Source organism: Zalophus californianus, chromosome 1 (assembly GCF_009762305.2).
Source record: "Zalophus californianus isolate mZalCal1 chromosome 1, mZalCal1.pri.v2, whole genome shotgun sequence".
NCBI classification, from domain to species: Eukaryota; Metazoa; Chordata; class Mammalia; order Carnivora; family Otariidae; genus Zalophus; species Zalophus californianus.
Window position 1 is genome coordinate 131,166,719 of NC_045595.1, and position 6,034 is coordinate 131,172,752.

Below are 6,034 nucleotides of genomic sequence, written 5' to 3' on the forward strand. Positions count from 1 at the left end.
AAACTTGGACAGCCACATGCAGAAGAATGAAACTGGACCATTTCCTTACACCACACACAAAAATAGACTCCAAATGGATGAAAGACCTAAATGTGAGACAGGAGTCCATCAAAATCCTAGAGGAGAACACAGGCAGCAACCTCTTCGACCTCAGCCGCAGCAACTTCTTCCTAGAAACATCGCCAAAGGCAAGGGAAGCAAGGGCAAAAATGAACTATTGGGATTTCGTCAAGATAAAAAGCTTTTGCACAGCAAAAGAAACAGTCCACAAAACCAAAAGACAACCGACAGAATGGGAGAAAATATTTGCAAATGACATATCAGGTAAAGGGCTAGTATCCAAAATCTATAAAGAACTTATGAAACTCAACACCCAAAGAACAAATAATCCAATCAAGAAATGGGCAGAAGACATGAACAGATATTTTTCCAAAGAAGACATCCAAATGGCCAACAGACACATGAAAAAGTGCTCAACATCACTTGGCATCAGGGAAATCCAAATCAAAACCTCGATGAGATACCACCTCACACCAGTCAGAATGGCTAAAATTAACAAGTCATGAAACGACAGATGTTGGCGGGGATGCGGAGAAAGGCGAACCCTCCTACACTGTTGGTGGGAATGCAAGCTGGTGCAACCACTCTGGAAAACCGTATGGAGGTTCCTCAAACAGTTGAAAATAGAGCTGCCATACGATCCAGCAATTGCACTACTGGGTATTTACCACAAAGATACAAATGTAGGGATCCAAAGGGGTATGTGCACCCCGATGTTTATAGCAGCAATGTCCACAATAGCCAAACTGTGGAAAGAACCAAGATGTCCATAGACAGAGGAATGGATAAAGAAGATGTGGTACATATACACAGTGGAATATTATGCAGCCATCAAAAGGAATGAGATCTTGCCATTTGCAACGACGTGGATGGAACTGGTGGGTGTTATGCTGAGTGAAATAAGTCAATCAGAGAACGACATGTATCATATGACCTCACTGATATGAGGAATGCTTAATCTCAGGAAACAAACTGAGTGTTGCTGAGTGGTGGGGGGTGGGAGGGATGGGGTGGCTGGGTGATAGACATTGGGTAGTGTATGTGCTATGGTGAGCGCTGTGAATTGTGCAAGACTGTTGAATCACAGATCTGTACTTCTGAAACAAATAATGCAACATATGTTTAAAAAAAAGAAAAAGAGGAAGATAGCAGGAGGGGAAGAATGAAGGGGAGTAAGTTGGAGGGGGAGACGATGGACTCTGAAAAACAAACTGCGGGTTCTAGAGGGGAAGAGGTGGGGGGATGGGTTAGCCTGGTGATAGGTATTAAAGAAGGCACATTCTTCGTGGAGCACTGGGTGTTATGCACAAACAATGAATCATGGAACACTACCTCAAGAACTAATGATGTAATGTATGGTGATTAACATAATAATAAAAAAATTTAAAAAATTAAGTATAGTTGACATGTTAGTTTCAGGTGTACAACATAGTGATTTGCTAGTTCTATACATTACACAGTGCTTAGTACAATAGTGTAGTTACCATCTGTTACCATACAAAGTTATTACAATCTTACTGACTATATTCCACTTGCTGTACTGTTCATCTCCATGACTTATTTATTTTATAACTTCAAGTTTGTACCTCTTAATCTCCTTTACCTATTTCACCTATCACTCCTCACCTCTCCCCTCTGGCAGCCACCAGTTTGTTCTCTGTATCTTTGAGTCTGCCTCTGGTTTTTGTTGTTTGTTCATTTGTCTTGTTTTGTTTTGTCTTATTCCACATATAAGTGAAATCATATGGTATTTGTCTCTCTCTGACTTACTTCACTTAGCATATTATCTTCTAGATCCACCCTTGTTGCCAAAAATGGCAAGATTTCATTTTTTTATGGCTGAGTAATATTCTACTGTGTATGTGTATCACATCTTTATCCACTCATCTATTGAGGGACACTCAGGTTGCTTCTATATCTTTGCTATTGTAAATAATGCTGCAATAAACATAGAGGTGCATATGTCAAAAAAAAAAAGAAACAAAAAATACAATATATATTGACTGACAGAATGTTTGAGCTGGATATAGTCTAGTCCATTGCTCTTCACTCCTTTGGGCCTTAAATCCTTTGAAAATCTCATGAAGTCTATTCCCCTAAAATTTTTCATATAGTATCAGGACATTCCTATACCCTCATAACTGTATACATAGATCCATGAACACACCTCCTACTCTTGTCCAATCTCACCATTTCATAAAGAAAGTGATTCCAGATTCATACATTCACAAATATTTATTGGTCATCACCTACGTACCTACTATTTTGCTAGTTGCAGCAAATATCAGCATAAATAATTTCTGCTTTCTTTCCTCAGGAAATTCTCCAAAATTTGAGTAAATTGCCTAAGATGATAAAGACAGTAAGTGGTAACATGGAGTCTTCTAACTCTAAATCCAATCTCAGAGTTAAACAAGACTGGGAGAAAGGAGAGTTCTAGCAGATAGTATTTTAGCAGATAGAGTAAAACTTTGGAGAAAATCAGCAAAGGCATTTAGGTCTGGACATGTGGGAAGATTTCTATGAGGGGGTTAGATTTATCAAAAGTATATTCCCCAATTGGGAGATGAATATACTCTAAAACTGACTTATGTTGATGGTTGCACTACTTAGTAAAGTTGCTAAAAATCATTCAATTGTACACTTGAAATAGGTGAATTTTATAATATGTGAAATATAATTCAAAAAGGTGTTAAAATATGTTTTTTGAGCTTTGACAGGTAAAGAGCTTGGAAGTTGTCACTCCCATGTTCACAAGAAGAAAAACACTGAACAAGCTGAAAAGCAATCACTTCTCTTAGGTCCATCAAAGAACTGAAGTTACAGAGCAAATTGCCACACCCAAATCTGGAAAGACTAGTGAATGCAGAGAATCACAGCTGAAATCAGTTTATCTGAGGCAGAAGGCACTGGAGCCATAAATTGGTAGGAACACTCACATGATAATTTTGATGAATTTCTGGAGACTGGGTATGGACTAGCTAGAGAGTTAAAAACTCCTCCGGGCCCAGTGTTAGAGAGACCCCTCACATGTTCATGGGTTTTACCTCTAGCAATCTCACCAGATTCTTGCCTTGAAGATGAGAGAAAAATTCCCTTCTGTGTTTAGACCAGAGGGAGAGAAAAAGTAATCATTTTGAAATATTCTCAGAGCTTCTCTATAACAAAAGCCTGCCCTTCAAGGGAAACTACATCACCAGAGTCTTATCTGACGTAAAGATGGGGCACTTGGCCACATCCAGCTCCCTCCAAACTTCCTATTACTGGTAAGGGGGAAAGGAGAAGAAAAAAAAAAGGTAAGAAGCATGATTAAAGCCCAGGAACTTAGGCCTACTAGAAAAATGAGATTTCATCATAAAATTGTAGAAAATGTTTCCTCCACAATACCTTACCATCACATCAACAGGACTCCAGTATAATATCAGTAGATTATAACTGAGACACAGACTCAATTTAAGAAGACCTTACTTAGTTAAATACAAAGAAAAGGGGGAATAAAAACAAAACAAAATGAACAAAAAAACAGACACGTGATAACTAGAAGAAACTGAAGCCTATGGCAGCTACAGCTACAGCAAACATTAAATATAGCTTCTCTCCTAGGAGGCAGATTATCCTAAAACCTCACCAAAAGCCAAATTATCTTCTCCTATCACCCAATATATCATATCTGGTTTTCACCCAAAATCTGCCAGGTGTTTTAAAAAATAAGGAAAAACACATTCTGAAAAGAAAAGAAAATATCAGAAACAGACTCAGATATGGCACAGATTTTGGAATTATTAGGTAGGGAATTTCAAATAACTACGGTAAATATATTAAAGACTCCAAAGGAAAAAAGTAGATAACATATAAGAACAGATGAATAATGTAAGCAAAGAGATGGAAACTCTAAGAAAGACTCAAAAGTAAATGCTAGAAAACAAAATCTAGAAAAGAAATGAAAAATGCCTTTAATAGGCTCATTAAGAGAGTGGACACTGCCAAGGAAAGAATCCGTACCTTGAAGACATGTCAGTAGAAATATTCCAAACTGAAAGCCAGAGAGAAAAGAATAATTTTTAAAAAAGAAACATAATATCCAAGAACTGTGGGACAATTAGAAAAGGGGTAACATAGATATAATTGGAATATGGCAAGGAGAGGAAAGAAAGGAATAGAAGAAATGTTTGAAATGACAATGGCTATACAAAAATTAATGATAGATACCAAACCATAGATCCAAGAAGCTCATAGAATATCAAATAAGATTAATATCAAAAGATAACTACATCTATACATATCATATTCAAACTTCAGAAACCAAAAACAAAGAGAAAATCTTGAAAGAAGCCAGAGAAAAAAATAACATTTTACCTACAAGGAACAAATATAAGACTGACAGACTTCTAGTCAAGGACCATGCAAATAAAATAGGAGTAAAGTAATACATTTAAAGTTTTTAGAGAAAAACTACCAACACAAAATAAAAAAAAGATTGTGTCCAGTGAAATCATTATTCAAGTGTGAAGGAGAAATAAAGACTTTCTCAGACAAACAAAAGTTGAGGGACTCACCATTACACCTATCCTACAAGATTTATTAAGAGTTCTTCAGAGAAAAACAAAATGATATAGTTCTAAAACTCAGATCTACATAAAGAAAGGAAAAACATCTGAGAAGAAATAAATGAAGGTGAAGGAAATTATTTTATTTTCTAATTCTTTTTTTATTATTGAAATATAATTGACATACAACTTTCTAATTCTTAATTGATCTAATAGATTAATATTTATTCAAAGCAATGATAGCAACAATGTTTTGGGTGATTATAGGATATGGATAGGTGAAATGAATGAAGGCAATGTTATAAGGGATAGGAGGGAAGAGTCGGAAATACCTTGTTATAAGGTAGCTGCACTATCTGTGAAGTAGTATAGTGTTACTTGAAAGTAGAATTAGGTTATTTGTAAATGTATATTGCAAACTCTAGGGTAACCTCTAAAAAATTTAATACAGTCTAATCGATATGCTAAAAGAGGAGAGAAAATGAAATTAAAAATGTTCAATTAAAACCATAGGGGGCAGACAAAGAAGGGAAAACAAGAAAACAAGAGTGGAAAGAATAGAAAAGAGTTACAAATATGACATATTAATCCAACTACATCAGTAAGTACTTAAAATGCGAATATACCAATTAAAAGACAGAAATTGTTAAAACAGATTAAAAGATACCCAATTATATGTTCACTACAAGAAGTTCACTATAGATATAAACATGTAGACAGATTAAAAAGTAAAGGAAAGGAGAAAGATATACCATTTTAACACTAATGAATGAAAACTGTATAGTTATTTTCAGACAAAGTAGACTTCAAAAAAAGAAAAAATATCAGATAATAAACGGTATTGTATAATGAATAAAGGGGTCAAATCTATAAGAAGATAACAAAATCTTTCATGTATATGCACCTAACAACACAGTATCAAAATACAAGAGGCAAAACCCAATAGAACTGCAAGGAGAAATAGACAAATCCACTATTGTAGTTGAAGACTTCAATACCCCTTTCTCAGTAATTGACATATCCTGCAGTCAGAAAAGCAGTAGAATACAGTTGAACCAAACAGTATCATCAATCAATCAGATCAAATTGACATGTATAGAAGACTTCATACAACAACAGCAGACTCAAACTCACACAGAACATTCATCAAGATAAAATACATTCCGGATGATAAAACACAACTTAACAGATTTAAAATAGAAGTCAAATAAAGTATGCTCTCAGACCACAGTGTACAGAAAGATAGCTGAAAAATCCCATAATAATTGGAGATTAAACAACACATTTCTAAATAACAAGTGGATGAAAGAAGTCACAAAAGAAATTTTTAGAATATTTCAAACTAAATAACAGAATATGTGGGATACAGCAAAAGCAATGCTTACAGGGAAATTTATGGCATTGAATAATTGTACTAAGAAAGAAGA